The sequence below is a fragment of the Schistocerca nitens genome, chromosome 4, assembly GCF_023898315.1.
Source record: "Schistocerca nitens isolate TAMUIC-IGC-003100 chromosome 4, iqSchNite1.1, whole genome shotgun sequence".
NCBI lineage: Eukaryota > Metazoa > Arthropoda > Insecta > Orthoptera > Acrididae > Schistocerca > Schistocerca nitens.
Window position 1 is genome coordinate 31,986,466 of NC_064617.1, and position 17,883 is coordinate 32,004,348.

The 17,883-nt window shown below is 45.1% G+C and overlaps 1 protein-coding gene and 1 non-coding gene across 5 annotated transcripts in view; both read right to left on the reverse strand.

The window, feature by feature from the left end:
- Window positions 1–17,883, reverse strand: part of LOC126251794 (E3 ubiquitin-protein ligase ZNRF2-like) — a 557,859-nt gene that overhangs the window by 377,508 nt on the left and 162,468 nt on the right. The window lies entirely within an intron of this gene.
- Window positions 4,945–5,019, reverse strand: Trnas-uga (transfer RNA serine (anticodon UGA)). The gene has a single exon. It is a non-coding gene; the product is annotated as a tRNA-Ser (tRNA).

The window sequence follows — 17,883 nt, forward strand, 5'->3', positions numbered from 1 at the left end:
CAACGAGTTTAACCTACGGTGCGCTTCCACCCGGGCAGGGAAGGTGTGTAGCAGTGTAGTTCGAAGCAATCTTTGTGCCTGGAGGGCACTGTCTGTCCCTAATAACAAGGTGCCATTACGTAACTGGGAACAAGACTTGACAGGGCCTGCAACTGCGCCGACACCATTCTGAATAATGAAAGGGTTGACTGTGGAGAAGTCTTGACCTTCGTCAGACCGAGAAACAACTAGGAACTTTGGCACTGATGGAAGAATTGTCCGTGGCTGAGACTGATCTAACTTTCTCTTGTGCGCAGAAGTTGTAGTGGAAACCATTGCGACAAAGTACCCCCATGATTACCAGCGTCTCCGATGGCGCGCTACTTCTTAGTGAGGGTCTCTCTGAGGGCACTCCCGCTTTCGGTGACTGTCCGCACCTCAGGTCACACCTCCCGAGAAACGGACGGACAAATTCGCACGTTCGGAAGGTACCAGCTCGGGTAATCACCCCTTCCTAGGACTGGCCTTTACCAGGGGGTACGTACGTGTCCTACTTGTCTACCCGGGGCGGGGAATTACGCGTTACCTCGTCACCGGCTACGCGTGGGATCGCGTGGGTCGGCCTTCAGACACAACAGGGAGGAAAGAAATAGAACGGGAGGAACAAAGAAAAGGAAAGAAGAGAAGAGGTCTCAAACGCTGCAGTGGAGAAGAAGGTTAAGAGAAGAATCAAGGAAAAGAGATTTCTTGGACAGGTTCTGGAAGAGCCCCAAAAGTCGATGTTGCGCATTGAAGTCACCGAGCAGCAAAAACGGGTGAGGGAATTTATCAATAAACTGGAGGAAATCAGCCCTGGTGACACCAAACGATGGAGGGATGTAGATGTAGACGTTACAAAGAGAAAGGAAGGAAAATGTGGACTGCAACAGCTTGCAACTGGGTGTTCAGTGAGATGGTTTGACTATGGGCATCGTCCGGAATGAGCAACACGACTGCCCCATACGACGGAATGTGGTCCTCGGGGGAAGGGGGTAGGGAGTCAAATCAGGCTGGAAATAAATGCGAGAGGTCAGAGTGGTTGCGAGGACGCAATTTTGTTTCCTGGAGGCAGAAAACAAGTGGACGGTGTCATGCGAAGAGCAGCGGTAATTCATCATTGTTGGATCTAATGCAGCGTGCGTTGCATTGGAGGAGAGGAATGATGGGGAAACGGGAAGAGTGAAATTATGAAGGGTTGTCACCTTAGTGGATGCCGAGTGCCAGCCTTCAAAGGCTCATTGTTACAGGCCACAGAGGCTGGACGATCATGTTCCGATAGATCCACAAAGGCGACGGCAGTCTCTTTGGGCCAACCTACAGATTTCACGGCAGAAAAACGGTTGGTGGTGTGCACCGGCCAAACGGAGGTCGGCTGGGTGAGGGTATCAAGCGGCGACACCACGTAAGAGGATCTACAAGTCGGTGAAGGAGAGGCGAAGATTTTTTGGCTTGTTGCACAGCTGGAGTAGAAGGAGACGGTGATACTACAGTGACACTGAGCGATCTTATAAGTGGGGTGCTGAATCTGTCATCGCAGAGCTGCGTGGCCATGTCCCTCGTGGAGCGATGGCGTAGCAAGAACAGTATGGTAAGTGCCAGGTGGTAAAATGCGGAGCTTTAGACTAGGCAACAACTTGCGAGCGACAGCTTAAGGTACTTTTTCCGTCAACTGGATCTCCTGGACAGTCTTGGGATGAGGCAGTGGCTCATTACAACATGCAGCGGGGAGAAGGAGGCGCCCTCGAGAGCATTCCTACCACAAGCACCACATTTGGTAGTGTTTTTACAGGACTTTCGAGTGTGGTTGTATCGCTGACACTGGTAGCAAATCATCGGCTTTCTAATGTGAGTCAGGCTGTGATGACTTCATAGCCTGCTCTAATCTTCGATGGAAGCACTACTCCATCAAACGTGAGTAAAATAATGTGTGTAGTCACTAAGGTTGCATTAACCTTTTTCATTACCCGATGGACTGCAGTGACGCCCTAATCGAAAAGTTTGGATTTCTCCCTCCGTCAAACCGTCGAGCAGCCCAGTGCAAATAACACCAAACGAAGAATTCTGAGTTCGATGGGTTTCGACACAAACAGGATAGCTGTAGATGAGTGTAGCTGCAAGTAGTAGTTGGGCTTAAAAATCACAATTGGTCTGCAAAAGTGAAGTGCCACTACATAAACCAGAGCAGGATTTCTCAGGGCCTGCAACTGCATCAACACCTTTCTGAATAATAAACTGATTAACTGTAGCAAAGGAGTTACCTCCTTCAGTGGGTGATACCACGAGGAACAGAGGCGCAGCTGGGAGAATCTTGGAATCTTTAGCCACACTCCCTTTACTTATAGTAGACAGACTGAGATGGTGATTGGCTCATTATGAGAATATCCCCCACGATTCCCAGTATCTCTGATGACGCGCACCTTCCATGGGGGGGCCCCTCCTCAGAGGAGGGGTCATCCACCTTAGGTAACTGTTTACGCCCCATGTCACTCCTCCCAAACTCCTGACAGAGGGACCAATTGGCTATTTGAGAAGGTAACAGCTCAGGGAATCATTCCTCTCTGGGTGTGGCCTGCACCAGGGGATGTGTGTGAACCCAAGCTGTCGACCTGTGGCTAGGAATTACGCGTTACCCAGCCACCTGTTACGCGTCAGATGCGTGGGCCGGCCTTCAGGAGCGCGTAGGGAAAGGAAGAAACAAAGAGGAACCTCAAATGCCAAAGCGGAGGAAGGAGAGGAGGAAAAAACCCACAGTGGAAGGACTGTTCTGACGTCAGGCTACTGAAACTTCAGAACACATTCCCAAATATATCCCTGATGTGTTCTCCAAGGGAGGGGAAAAAGGATAGCAGCAGGATGGATATGCAGCACGGAAGGGCTGGGGCCCCGTTGTAGCCAAGCACGAACTCATCAAAGAGTGGTGACCCATTGTCTGATAGACTGCTCAGTGACTTCCCTAGAACATAATTTGGAATCTTTGTCTCGCTCGCAGCCCCACAAAATGATGAAATAAAAAGTTTATTTCCTACTACATGTTCGTTTTTGATGCAGGATAACTTCGACATCAATGATTACGTTTTAATTTATTATTTCTATGCTACTGAGTCTACTCGCTACCCATAATGAAGACAGTAGGAGCATATAACAATGGAGATACGTATATACTTATATCATTGTACGACACATAGTTTAGGAGAAAAACTAGCTTTTCATGAACATTAAAACTAATAAAACGAACATGATAAGGGTTTTGCGTCTTCAACTGTAGAATGTTTTAGATGCTACATGTCAAGTATTTAACACACTAACCCACTTGTAAAGTAATCAAGACGTCTGAAGATGTTTTATACGAGGGGATTCAATTGGTAAGTGTGTGTGTGGGGGGGGGAGGGGGGGGGAGCGTGAATTACTCCAGCGCCTGGAGCCCCTATCAAGTAGGCATCACAGCAGACGCCAAACGAATCCGGAAGTGCTCTGATACGCACTTGGGAATATTAAATGGGTGTGTTTGGAGAAGCGGAAGCTTTGTTTTTTTTTTTGTTTTTTTTTTATTTTTATTTTTTTTTCCAGACTGTGTTGGGTAAATTCAAAGAGCCTATACTGGAGGAAGAGTCTGCAGCAACTGTATAATGCAGGGAGCTTGAGAAAGAAACGAACAGAAGTACAGTATCCTCAACAGGCGAATGGAATGAATCAGCGAATCGGTGACATTGGTACGAAGTAGCCTTCATCACGCACTGTATAGTGGCTTGCAAAATATGTATGCAGATGTAGTTAGAGCAGAATAAATAATAAGCGACCTCAAAACATGGATGTTAAATGATGCATTTATAGAATTACGTAAAACGCAACATACAAATACGCCGAATATCATATTTATTCATAAATATAGTAATAGTTCACATAACATTCGCACAATTTTTTATGTACAGATAGGAAATAACATTTCGAGAATTGTTTCCCCCTCAGTCTGCTGCGCCGCTGACAGATGGCATATCCTGCTTTTGAGAATACTTTTTCAGAACGTGTGTATGTGGCTACGCAGCTCAAATTTGAAAGAGGAGTTATTTCCAGCTTTAGACAGTTAGTACTGATGATGTGACTTCATATTCTTAATGAATCTGGTTGAAGATCGTTCGGATTCTAACTGATCGGTGACGGTAGATCTGTTTCAGTTTGCACACTTTTCTTTTCTTGTCCTGCTATCATAATATTCGCTCAATAAATCGAATTTTGTTTGCCCTTAATAAACCAAAGTGTTGCCTACAATGCTTGATACCACAAAAACATGAACTGAATGAACAGTGAATGACATTAATCCAAGCTTTTAGCTACAACAACAGCCAATGTTCCTGTGTAAATATTACTCCCCCCAAGCTTATCCGATGGTCACGTTCGACACATCACAACTATGGGGAGGTTCCCTTGTGAGGAGGCGGCTCTCTGCCCTACTGGACAGTGCAGCAAGCGGGTCCAGTTTGCAGGCAACTCAACTCGCAAGGTCTGGATTAAGACAATTTGCGCACCGCGTCATCCGGTGCGGGCGAATTAGCGACACACACACACACACACACACAGGATGCCGCACAAAAACCCCCCGGCCCGGCCGGCGCCGCCCGCAGCCGCGAATTGAATTTCCGGGGAGACCGCGAGCCGTGCCGTCCCTGCCGCTGCCTGCTGGCGGCACAGCTGCTGCTGCAGAACATCCCACATCACGCGCGCCTAACCGCCCACCATTTCCCTCCCACCAAGTACGCATCTTTACGGTTAACGGTTTTACCTCCTCTTCCTCATTATTAAACAGAATTTGTACACGTTAACAATACTCAGATTTGAGAGTTATCTTTTGTGTCGTCTGGTTGTCACTGTAGGCTTGTACCTTGGGAAGCAAGAAGAGGATGTTGAAACTTCCTGGCAGATTAAAACTGTGTGCCGGACCGAGACTCGAACTCGGGACCTTTGCCTTTCACGGGCAAGTGCTCTACCAACTGAGCTACCCAAGCACGAGTCACGCCCCGTCCTCACAGCTTTACTTCTGCCAGTACCTCGTCTCCTACCTTCCAAACTTTACAGAAGCTCTCCTGCGAACCTTGTAGAACTAACACTCCTGAAAGAAAGGATATTGCGGAGACATGGCTTAGCCACAGCCTGGGGGATGTTTCTAGAATGAAATTTTCACTCTACAGCGGAGTGTGCGCTGATATTAATCTTCCTGGCAGATTAAAACTCTTCTGTAAAGTTCTTTATTTATAAGAATAAGAAGTGTCCCGCTACGTACACTACAGCGGTCGTTAGGTACTGACTGACTCTATGAACTAGAGGCGGAGCGCGGCTGCGACTCACACTGGACTGCGGCTGATGACTCGTTGACTCACTGGATGGCTGACTGGCCCTGTGGTCCGCGGCGGCGACGTAAATACTGCCGGTTCAGAGGACTGTGGCGGCAAGTTTCTTGCTAGTTTGTCTCTGGCCTCTCTCCTGATAGTCTCGCTTGCTCCAGCGTCTATTATCGATCTTCTCGCAACCTCTTTGCTACCCGGAGTGCTGGCGCCAGCTTGCGCCAGCACATAATCTGATGTATAATGCTGTACACGCACTTGTACAATATTATCTCCGAAAAGCTTCTGGTTCTTAGGCTCCACAGTGAAAATGAGTTGTTTAAGAACCTTTTCCGCCACTGATTGATGTTTTACTTTTTAACATTCGACTGCAGTTTCAGCACTTAGTTCACTGTCAGGTGTGCAAAATTATGGCGTCACCCAGACGTCAAAGACAGCGGCCTCGAATATCACCATGTTCATATAATGGCCGAATATATCTTAATTATCGTAAGACACTGTTGTAAGCACTTCACAATGGCATACGTGCTGAGATTGCAATCCTGTGTTGCAAAATAAAAACATTACAGTCAACTACGGAAAGACTATGTCCTTTAAAAAACTGTTACTTAGGTCATACTTCAAAGTAAACATCACATATAGACACTGACACGCACTCATCGGGTGTTAGGATGTGCAGCACAAAACTTGTTTCGCCGTACATATGTTTTCCATCTCTCGAAAAAGAAAACCGAGGTTAGGAAGAAAGTGAAGAGAAAAAAAGGACAACTTCCCAAAAATGAAATGAAAGCAGATATAAATTTCGTTTTAAGTGTAATTTTTTAGATAAGCTGTCTGTTCCCGACGAGTGACGCGTAAGAAACGTAGTGGGATTTCCAACGTGAGCCGGCCGCGGTGGTCTCGCGGTTCTAGGCGCTCAGTCCGGAACCGCGCGACTGCTACGGTCGCAGGTTCGAATCCTGCCTCGGGCATGGATGTGTGTGATGTCCTTAGGTTAGTTAGGTTTAAGTAGTTCTAAGTTCTAGGGGACACAGATGTTAAGTCCCATAGTGCTCAGAGCCATTTGAGCCATTTCCAACATGACACACACCCAAGTTTTGTAATCACAGTTATTTTGTACAGGAAATGAATTCGCAGTTGCTAATACAGGGAATATCCAACTGTAGAATGGAATTTGTGCCGTACCGCGACTCAAACCCGGATTTCCCGCTTGCCGCGAGTGGTCGTCGCAACCATCCGGCTACCCGTGTATGCTTCACGGGCACATCCAGACATGTACGCATCTTCTAATGAACACTGCATCGTACTTCTTAGAAACACACGCACTGCAATATCGTATTTGTGCCCAGACACCGGGCAAGCGACTTTCGATTTAACGTTTCTCCTGCACGGGAATTACAGCAAGGTTAATGACGCATGGGTGACGACATATGGAAACTTGCGCCTGGTTGGTTGGTTGGTTTTGGGGAAGGAGACCAGACAGCGTGGTCATCGGCCTCATCGGATTGGGGAAGGATGGGGAAGGAAGTCGGCCGTGTCCTTTCAGAGGAACCATCCCGGCATTTGCCTGGAGTGATTTAGGGAAATCACGGAAAACCTAAATCAGGATGGCCGGACGCGGGACTTGCGCCTGGCCACAATGCGTGCAACGAAGGACGAAATATTCAAGACGCCCGCACGCAGCAAGCGGGAAATTTCGTTTCGACTTCCGGTCCTCACAAATTTTTTAATGTCGTTATTCCATTCTACAGTTGGAGGTTGCATATATCCGCAACTCTTAATATGCGTATTTGGATTATCAATGTTGTCTCGGGCACGCATTAACCCGAATAATTGGGAGCTTGCTGTTGTACAACTTTAGATATATATAAAATTCGCTGTACGTAAGCAGTACCATTTGTACACGTAGATCTGTGTCCACTTAGTCATCTGTCGCTTCTCGGTACGTGAAGTCACGACTACAGACGATGCCTTTATCCGTCCTGTTAGCGACACCTCTAAATGGTCGTAACTCCAAGTGGTCTCGAACTGCATGTAATCGCCAGGCCATCCATGGTCCGAAATATCCTTGTAGAGACGTGTAGAACATCAAACCACATCACCACTGACGAGATTTGAATTTTTTCCAATGTCTGATTAACGTGAACGCTCCAAACCCGTGCGAACTGCGAACAGCGTGTGAACTCTAACGTCTGTGCTCCCGAGTTGTGCATTCAACCATTCTATTCCTCGATCCGCCGTGACAACATAATATCACGCGATTCGTATCTTCTTCGTCGCCACGTGTACAAATAGTCGACTTAGACTTTTTAAAACGGCACGATTTAATTTTATACGTGCTGTGGTTGTCTACTGACTGCTTGGTGCCGCGATTAACAGCGTGAATTTCTCCTTCGCTGTTAGTTGTTCTCCATCATTTTTCGTGCCGCCTCAACCCATAGTCAGTTTAAATCACTGTAGAAAATTAGTGTGCGGTATTTCTGGATGTCATGTCAACAATATGATCCTTAACAAGTGGAAATGGGAGGCCAAGTCGCTAGACTTTAAACTTGAAGAGACAAGCTAGCACGACAGAAAATGTTTCATACTTGTGTTTAACAGGTACAGGTATAACATCTGCTACCTGATGGGACTGGAGCATAGATCCCTCAGGCCGACAGTTAACAGAACTACGGCTATGAGCTGTGCTGCCAATTCTGCCCTCTCAGCCATTGGCAAACATCCGACAGCAATATTTTTCGCCTCAGACGGTCCGCAGGTATTCTACAAGTCCTTATTCATGCCTTTCCCGTACATCCAGAGCCGGCCGCGGTGGTCTCGCGGTTCTAGGCGCGCAGTCCGGAACCGTGCGACTGCTACGGTCGCAGGTTCGAATCCTGCCTCGGGCATGGATGTGTGTGATGTCCTTAGGTTAGTTAGGTTTAAGTAGTTCTAAGTTCTAGGGGACTGATGACCACAGCAGTTGAGTCCCATAGTGCTCAGAGCCATTTGAACCATTCGTACATCCAGAGGACTTCCCCTATTCGCCACAAGGAAATGATTCGACATAATAATAGAATTCTGAGTGTACGCCATGAGAACGTTAAGTATCAAGCAGGTGTTATCGGCGACCCTTCCAAGTTAAATTTACGGGCAGTTAAACATGGGTTAGACATCGTGATGAGCTGCCGCTTTCTTTTCAACTCCATTTTTGTGACCAATTCTTTGAGATGCAGATGTATTATGCAAAATACAGACTTACAAGAGCAATTACATTCCTCAATTAAGGTATCGGAAACCAACGAGATTAAAATCTTTTTTAGTGATGTTTTAGCACGACCCCCTCTGTTAAGGGTAGAAATCCAACGATCATTATATATCCATAAAACGACTTCAGTTCCAAATTACATACGTGACGCAAATATACCGTAACCGGCTACTAAACCTATTTCTAGAAAGCTGTACGACACTATCGGATGCGGATGAAGTTATATAAAAAAATGAAAAATCTTTCATAACACCTTTGTGGTAGTTTCTTTTCATCGTTGTCTCAAAGAAAGTACAGTTTCTCAGCATGGGCTACTCAGTAAACGGATGGGGGGCAAAGTAGAAGCAATGTTGGCAGCTTTAAGGCGTACTGATCAAAAAATGGTTCCAAGCACTATGGATCTGAGCTCATCAGTCCCCTAGACACAGAGCTACTTAAACCTAACTAACCTAAGGACATCACACACATCCATGGCCAAGGCAGGACTCGAACCTGCGCTCGTAGCAACAGCGCGGTTCAGGACTGAAGCGCCTAGAACCGCTCGGCCACAGCGGCCAGCTTTCCCCTTCGTTTCGAACCAAATGACCACGACATTATAAATGCCTCGCCATATATATATATATATATATATATATATATATATATATATATATATATATATATATATATATATATATATACAGGGTGTTTCAAAAATGACCGGTATATTTGAAACGGCAATAAAAACTAAACGAGCAGCGATAGAAATACACCGTTTGTTGCAATATGCTTGGGACAACAGTACATTTTCAGGCAGACAAACTTTCGAAATTACAGTAGTTACAATTTTCAACAACAGATGGCGCTGCGGTCTGGGAAACTCTATAGTACGATATTTTCCACATATCCACCATGCGTAGCAATAATATGGCGTAGTCTCTGAATGAAATTACCCGAAACCTTTGACAACGTGTCTGGCGGAATGGCTTCACATGCAGATGAGATGTACTGCTTCAGCTGTTCAATTGTTTCTCGATTCTGGCGGTACACCTGGTCTTTCAAGTGTCCCCACAGAAAGAAGTCACAGGGGTTCATGTCTGGCGAATAGGGAGGCCAATCCACGCCGCCTCCTGTATGTTTCGGATAGCCCAAAGCAATCACACGATCATCGAAATATTCATTCAGGAAATTAAAGACGTTGGCCGTGCGATGTGGCCGGGCACCATCGTGCATAAACCACGAGGTGTTCGCAGTGTCGTCTAAGGCAGTTTGTACCGCCACAAATTCACGAAGAATGTCCAGATAGCGTGATGCAGTAATCATTTCGGATCTGAAAAATGGGCCAATGATTCCTTTGGAAGAAATGGCGGCCCAGACCAGTACTTTTTGAGGATGCAGGGACGATGGGACTGCAACATGGGGCTTTTCGGTTCCCCATATGCGCCAGTTCTGTTTATTGACGAAGCCGTCCAGGTAAAAATAAGCTTCGTCAGTAAACCAAATGCTGCCCACATGCATATCGCCGTCATCAATCCTGTGCACTATATCGTTAGCGAATGTCTCTCGTGCAGCAATGGTAGCGGCGCTGAGGGGTTGCCGCGTTTGAATTTTGTATGGATAGAGGTGTAAACTCTGGTGCATGAGACGATACGTGGACGTTGGCGTCATTTGGACCGCAGCTGCAACACTGCGAACGGAAACCAGAGGCCGCTGTTGGATCGCCTGCTGCACTAGCTGCGCGTTGCCCTCTGTGGTTGCCGTACGGGGTCGCCCTACCTTTCCAGCACGTTCATCCGTCACGTTCCCAGTCCGTTGAAATGTTTCAAACAGATCCTTTATTGTATCGCTTTTCGGTCCTTTGGTTACATTAAACCTCCGTTGAAAACTTCGTCTTGTTGCAACAACACTGTGTTCTAGGCGGTGGAATTCCAACACCAGAAAAATCCTCTGTTCTAAGGAATAAACCATGTTGTCTACAGCACACTTGCACGTTGTGAACAGCACACGCATACAGCAGAAAGACGACGTACAGAATGGCGCACCCACAGACTGCGTTGTCTTCTATATCTTTCACATCACTTGCAGCGCCATCTGTTGTTGAAAATTGTAACTACTGTAATTTCGAAAGTTTGTCCGCCTGAAAATGTACTGTTGTCCCAAGCATATTGCAACAAACGGTGTATTTCTGTCGCTGCTCGTTTAGTTTTTATTGCCGTTTCAAATATACCGGTCATTTTTGAAACACCCTGTATATAACTGAAGCGTCAAAGAAACTGGTATAGGCATGCACATAAAATAACAGGCAGTATAAGGCGCTGCGGTCGGCAACGTCTATAGAAGACGTCTAGCGCAGTTTTTAGATCTGTTACTGCTGCTTCACTGGCAGGTTCTCAAGATTTGAGTTTGAACGTGGTGTTACAGTTGGCGCACGAGCGATGGGACACAGGATCTCCGTGGTAACGGTATGACCATTTCACGAGTGTACCTTGAATATCGGGAATCCGGGAAAACATCAAATCTCAGACATCGTTGCGACCCGAAAAACATCCAGCGAGAACGGGACCAACGGCGACTGAAGAGAGTCGTTCAACGTGACAGAAGTGCAACCCTTCCGCAAATTGCTACAGCTTTCAGTGCTGGTCCATCTGCAAGTGTCAGCGTGTGAACCATTCAACGAAGCACCATCGATATGGGCTTTCGGAGCCCACGGCCCACTCGCGTACCCTTGATAACCGCGTGACACAAAGCTTTACGCCAAGCCTGAGCCCATCAACACCGACACTGGACTGTCGACGACTGGAAACATGTTGCCTGGTCGGACGAGTCTCGTTTCAAATTGTTTCGAGCAGATGGACGTGTACGGATATGAAGACAACCTCAACCTCATGAAGCCATGGACCCTGCATGTCAGCAGAGGACTGTTCAAGCTGGTGGAGGCTCTGTAGAGGTGTGGGGCGTGTGCAGTTGGAGTGATATGGGACCCCCGAAACGTCTAGATACGACTCTGACAGGTGACACGTACGTAAGTATCCTGTCTGATCACCTGCATCCATTCACGTCCATTGTGTATTCCGCCGAACTCGGGCAATTCCACCAGGGCAATGCGACACCCCACACGCATCTGTTCCACAGCACTCAGCAGCACTTGTCATATATATATATGCAACCATGACAAATGCTAAGTGCCATGGAAACCTAGGAAGTATAATAGCATCGTCCGCAGCTCGTGGTCTCGCGGTAGTGTTCTCGCTTCCCGAGCACGGGGTCCCGGGTTCGATTCCCTGTCCCAAGATGACTGGGTGTTGTTGTGTCATCATCATCATCATCATTATCATCATCATCATCATCATCATCATCATCATCATCATTCATCCCCATTACGGTCGGAGGAAGGCAACGGCAAATCACCTCCACTAGGACCTTGCCTAGTACGACGGCGCGGGTCTCCCGTATCGACCCCCTACGCTCTGTCAAGAAGCATGGGACTTCATTTCCATTCCATAACAACCTCCGTATAGCATATTATATAACTTCGCTACTCTCTAAAGGTTAGAAACTCCGTCACCCCCCCCCTCCTCCCCCACCCCCCACACACATACACTAAAGCACAATTCTGGCAGCAAGTCAAACGTTTCTAAAAGTAGAGCGAAACTTATTCTCTCAAATTTTGTAACTAATTATACGGAAACAAAGAAATTTTGACTTCCTATGCTAAGAAAAGACAACAGATATCATCGAATCGGTTCGATACACTCTCATTCTGGACAAAATTTTGCCTGGAAATAAGTTAATAAAAAAGCATTTCAGAGAATTCCGGAAAAGGCACTTATTTTCATAGTTCCAGAGTTTCTTTGGAATTGATTCTTCAGTGAAACAAACATTATTTGATAAATTGTTGTTGTTGTGATATTCAGTCCCAAGACTGGTTTGATGCAGATGTCCATGCTACTCTATCCTATGCAAGGCTCTTTACCTTGGAATAACTATTGCAACCGAAACCCTTCTGAATCTGACTGTATTTGTTTCTTGGTCTCCCTATACGATTTTCTCTCCCCCCCCCTCCCCCTTCTTCCTACCAATGCTAAACTGGAGATCCCTTGGTGTCTCAGAATGTGTCCTAACAATTGATCCCTCCTTTTGATCAACTGGTGCCACAAACTTCTTGACTCTCCATTTCTATTCAGTACCTCCTCACCAGATTCGCGATCTACCCATCTAATCTTCTGCATTTTGTATAGCAACACATTTTACGTCTCTTTTCTCTTCTTGTCGAAGCTGTTCATTATCCATGGTTCACTTCCATACATGGCTACATTGCTTACAAATACTTTCTGAAGAGACTTTCTAACACTTAAATCCATATTCGATGCTAGCAAATTTCTCTTCTACAGAAACGCGTTTCTTGCCATTGCAGTCAACATTTCATCTCCTCCCTACCTCGGTCCTCATCGGTTATTTTAACGTACAAATAGCAAAACTCATCTACTACTTTAAGTGTGTCTTTCCTAAACCAATTCCCTCAGCATTACCTGATTTAATTCGATTACATTCCACTAGACTTGTTTTGCTCTTGTTGGTGTTCATCTTATCAACTCTTTTTAATACACTATCTATTCCGTTCAACTGATCTTCCATATCCTTTGCTGTCTCTGGCAGAATTACAACGTTACTGGCAAATCTCAAAGTTTTTCTTTCTTTCTCCTGACCCTTAATTGCTATTCCAAATTTTTCTTTGGTTTCCTTTACTGTTTGTTCACACTATAGGTTGAATAACATCGGGGATAGGTTACAAGCCTGTCTACCTCTCTTCTCAACCACTGCTTCCCCTTCATGCCCCTCGACTCTTTTAACTGCCCTCTGGTTTCTGTACTATTTGTAAATAGGCTTTCACTCCCTGTATTTCACCCCTGCTCCTTCAGAATATCAACGAGAATATTCCAGTCAACACTGTCAAAAACTTCCCCTAAGCCTACAAATGCTTAACCTATGTTCTAAGGTAATTCGTAGCGTCGTTATTACCTCTCGTGTTTCTACATTTCTCCGGAATCCAAACAGATCTTCCCCGAGGTCGGCTTCTACAAATTTTCTGTAGTTCTGTACAGAATTCGTGTACGCATTATGCAAGCAAGACTTATTAAACTGATAGTTCGGTAATATTTACACCTGTCAGCACCTGCTTTCTTCGGAATTGAAATTATTACGTTCTTCTTGAAGTTTTGGCGTTATTTCACCTGTCCCGTATATCTTGCACACCAGATAGAAGAGCTTTGTGACGGTTCTCTCTCCCAAGGCTACCAGTAGTTCTGATGGAATGTAGTCTACTCCCGCAGCCTTATTTCGACTTACGTTTTTCAGTGCTCTGTCATATTCTTCTCGCAGTGTCGTATTTTCCATCTCATATGATCTACATCTCTTTCCTTTTCGTCATTTTGTCTTAAAGTTCATTCGCCCTGTAGAGGCCCTCTATATACTTCTTCCGTATTTCACCTTTCCCTTCTTTGCTTAGTATTGGTTTTCCATCTGAGTTCATGATTTTCATATACCTGTTCCTCTTTTCTCTAAAGGCCTCTTCAATTTTCCTGTAGGCGGTATCTATCTTTCCCCTACTGTTAAATTAAAAAGCAAACTGTGTATCTTGCCGCGTGCAGGTGATTAAACATTTCACGCGGAGTTTTCAAAATTAACGAGTAACAAAACATCGCTAAAATAGATTGCTCTGTGAACTCTAAAGAACAAAGGTAGAACTCTAAAGAACAAAGGAGAAGCCGCAAATGTATCATATAATGCCAACTGTGTGATGAATGAACGCGGGCAAACGCTGCCGTGCCATTCCCAGCGAGCGCGCGCGCTCGATGGTGTGTGTGTGTGTGTGTGTGTGTGAGAGAGAGAGAGAGAGAGAGAGAGAGAGAGACGCTGTCTGCACACACACGCGCACACACACACACACACACACACACACACACACACACCTGCTGCTCTACTTCACGCGGCACCTGTGCTAGACAGCTGCCGACGAAAGAATAAAAACAAGCCAATCAAGTGTGTGTCCATTTGGATTCCTCAAGATATCTGCATTTCGTAATACATCGATGACCGAGAAACTGATCACTTGTTTCTTTCGTTATGCTAAACATTTTGCTACTGAGTACCGAATAAGTCATCGATGAAATCAGGTACAACAATCGAAAACTTCTCATCATTGTTCACCATGACAATATCAGCTGTCCTACACAACACGACAAACAAGTGATTATTTGACGGAGAAAAGCGTAGGATTAATATGTTATTGCTAGTGTTCACCTAAAGACCCCATTTAGTATCTCGAGTCATCAGTCTTCTGTAGTAACCTCTTTCTCTCGAGTACCACTTGCAACCTACATCCTCAATTATTTGCTGGTTACATTCCAATCTCTGTCTTCCTCTATAGTTTTTGCCCTCTACAGCTCCCTCTAGTACCATGGAAGTCATTCCCTCATGTCTAAGCAGATGTCCTATCATCCTGTCCCTTCTCCTTATCAGTGTTTTCCACATATTCCTTTCCTCTCCGATTCTGCGCAGAAGCTCCTCATTCCTTACCTTATCAGGCCACCTAATTTTCAACATTCGTCAGTAGCACCACATCTCAAACGCTTCTATTCTCTTCTGTTCCAGTTTTCCCACAGTCCACGTTTCACCACATTCACAGACATTTCTTCCTGGAATTAAGGCCTATGTTTGATACTAGCAGACTACTCTTGCCCAGGAATGTCCTTTTGCCAGTGCTAGTCTGCTTTTTACGCCCTCCTTGCTCTGTTCATTATTGGTTATCTTGCAGCCTCAACTTCATCTACATAGTGACCATCAATCCTGATGTTAACTTTTCGCCATTCTCATTTCTGCTGCTTCTCGTTAGTCTTTCTTCGATTTACTCTCAGTCCATATTCTGCACTCATTAGACTGACAATTCCATTCAGTAGATTCTGTGATCTGTTCCCTTATATCAAACAAAAAATTCGCACCTCAAGATGCTGAATTAGTCAAAAACCAACTACTGAGGAGCCAAAAGCAGAAACAAAAAAAAGTCTCCCTAACTGGTTCAAACTCATGCAAAATTGTATAAATTTTTATGACGGATATTTTGAGAAACAAAATCGATTTGGAAAAAGGAAGTTATTCTTTCAGTGAGTCTGTGAAATCATAAAAGCCAATTCTCTTAAGGCAGAATACAACAAATTATATAAAGAAGCAGTGCATTAATTCATTCTCCACCCAAATGATAAATAAGTGAAAACTAACGTGGATACAGAAATGTTCTAATCACCGTTACCTAGGCGCTGTTACTACTTCGTATTTGACCAACTAAAAATTAATTTAACGGAGGCGTCATTTCGGTGTGGGCGGGATGAGAGAGAGCAAGGGTCCATTAACGGCCGGTAACAGTTAGTGAAAATGGCCTTTGTCCCGCGTGCGGCCATTAAATCGTGCAAATTATTGCAGACAGAGGAAGCAAGCCACGGCGGCTGTGTCCGACGCAGATAAGCCGCTAGAATGCATCTGCTGACCCTTTCCTGTGAAAGCCGTTACGTTCCACTTTTTCGTTTCAATTGTGCCCCCTTTTTTTCTCGCCCAATCCAGATGAAAACCTATGACACCGAATTAATCGTCACGTTTGCTTTTGACACCACTGCATTACAACAGAGGCAGTATTCGTGACAGCTCTGCACAGGGCTCGTCCGGCGAGCTATACGGATGACAGGCGAGGTGAGAAACGTAAAACTCGTTCTTTGCCATGTCACTGTCACAACAGCAGCGGGAAATTAAACGGGCGAATCCCGCTATGAACACAAAGCAACACTTCTCGAGCGTGTCCTGCACAACCAGCCAATGCAACACATTTCTTGGCTCAAATGGCTCTGAGCTCTATGGGACTTAACATCTATGGTCATCAGTCCCCTAGAACTTAGAACTACTTAAACCTAACTAACCAGGACAGCACACAACACCCAGCCATCACGAGGCAGAGAAAATCCCTGACCCCGCCGGGAATCGAACCCGGGAACCCGTGCGTGGGAAGCGAGAACGCTACCGCACGACCACGAGATGCCAACACATTTCTTGGAGCACGTTTCTCATCACATCAACCGTTATTTTTTGATGTCAGTATCAACTACGGCTGAAGGATAACATTCCTTTAATAAAGGAAAAATTTTAATTCTTAAAAAATTGTACTAAAAATAAAATCCTATTACTGCATTCTGTATTTTGCACTGAAAACAGATGAGAAAAGTTGTTATGCATCTTATGGAGCACTCAACATTCGCTATAGGGTCCGTTCATATACTTTGCCGTCGTATTTATGTTCCTTATTGCATGTGTTGGAAATCTGCTGTCCACAACCACTGCCTGATTACTAATGTAATACACAATTTTTAAAAAAATGAAACAGGCAGTACGAGATTTTTTTGGAGTCACAAAAAAATGGTTCAAATGGCTCTGAGCACTATGGGACTTAACATCTGTGGTCATCAGTCCCCTAGAACTACTTAAACCTAACTAACCTAAGGACATCACAAACATCCATGCCCGAGGCAGGATTCGAACCTGCGACCGTAGCAGTCGCGCGGTTCCGGACTGAGCGCCTAGAACCGCTAGACCAGCGCGGCCGGCCTTGGAGTCACACATACTGGACACAAAAGTATATCAGAAGCACGAAAATTCTCGTTTACAACATTATCACCACTAAATTTAATGTTCGTGTCACAACTGCAGCCGGTAAAATTGTTTTATACATAGACATTTAGTATTTTGTGTACTTTTATGGGAAAGACATACTTACTTCATGAACCTTTGAAGATTAAAAACGAGCAACATGGATGATTGTAAGGGAATCACTGACGCACAGTTTTTGAAGAACCCCAGCTATTGACTCTTTCGGTATTAGGCGCAAGAAGCATGTTTTCCGAACTTACGCTCACGCTTTTCGCTGTTGAACATTGTACGTCCGTAAGTGAAAGTAGAAAAAAACTTCCATTGAAAGTGTCCTGTACCAAGTAGAACAATTTTCAGTATACTACCCATTAAAACAAACAAAACAACTACCCCTAAAAGAGACGAAAATATCCTTAGATCTTGCAATTCCTACAGTAAGTAGTGACTCCAACAGTTATCCACCGATTTCCTAAATAGGGCGTATGTCCTTTTATAATGAATGTATTGCCTACTGTTCAGTAGTTACTATGTTGAAAGAAGGCATCAGAAGCGTCAGATTGGTGGTACAAATGAAATGTCCACATTTTAAAGTCCTTTTTATTCGTTTCTTACGTA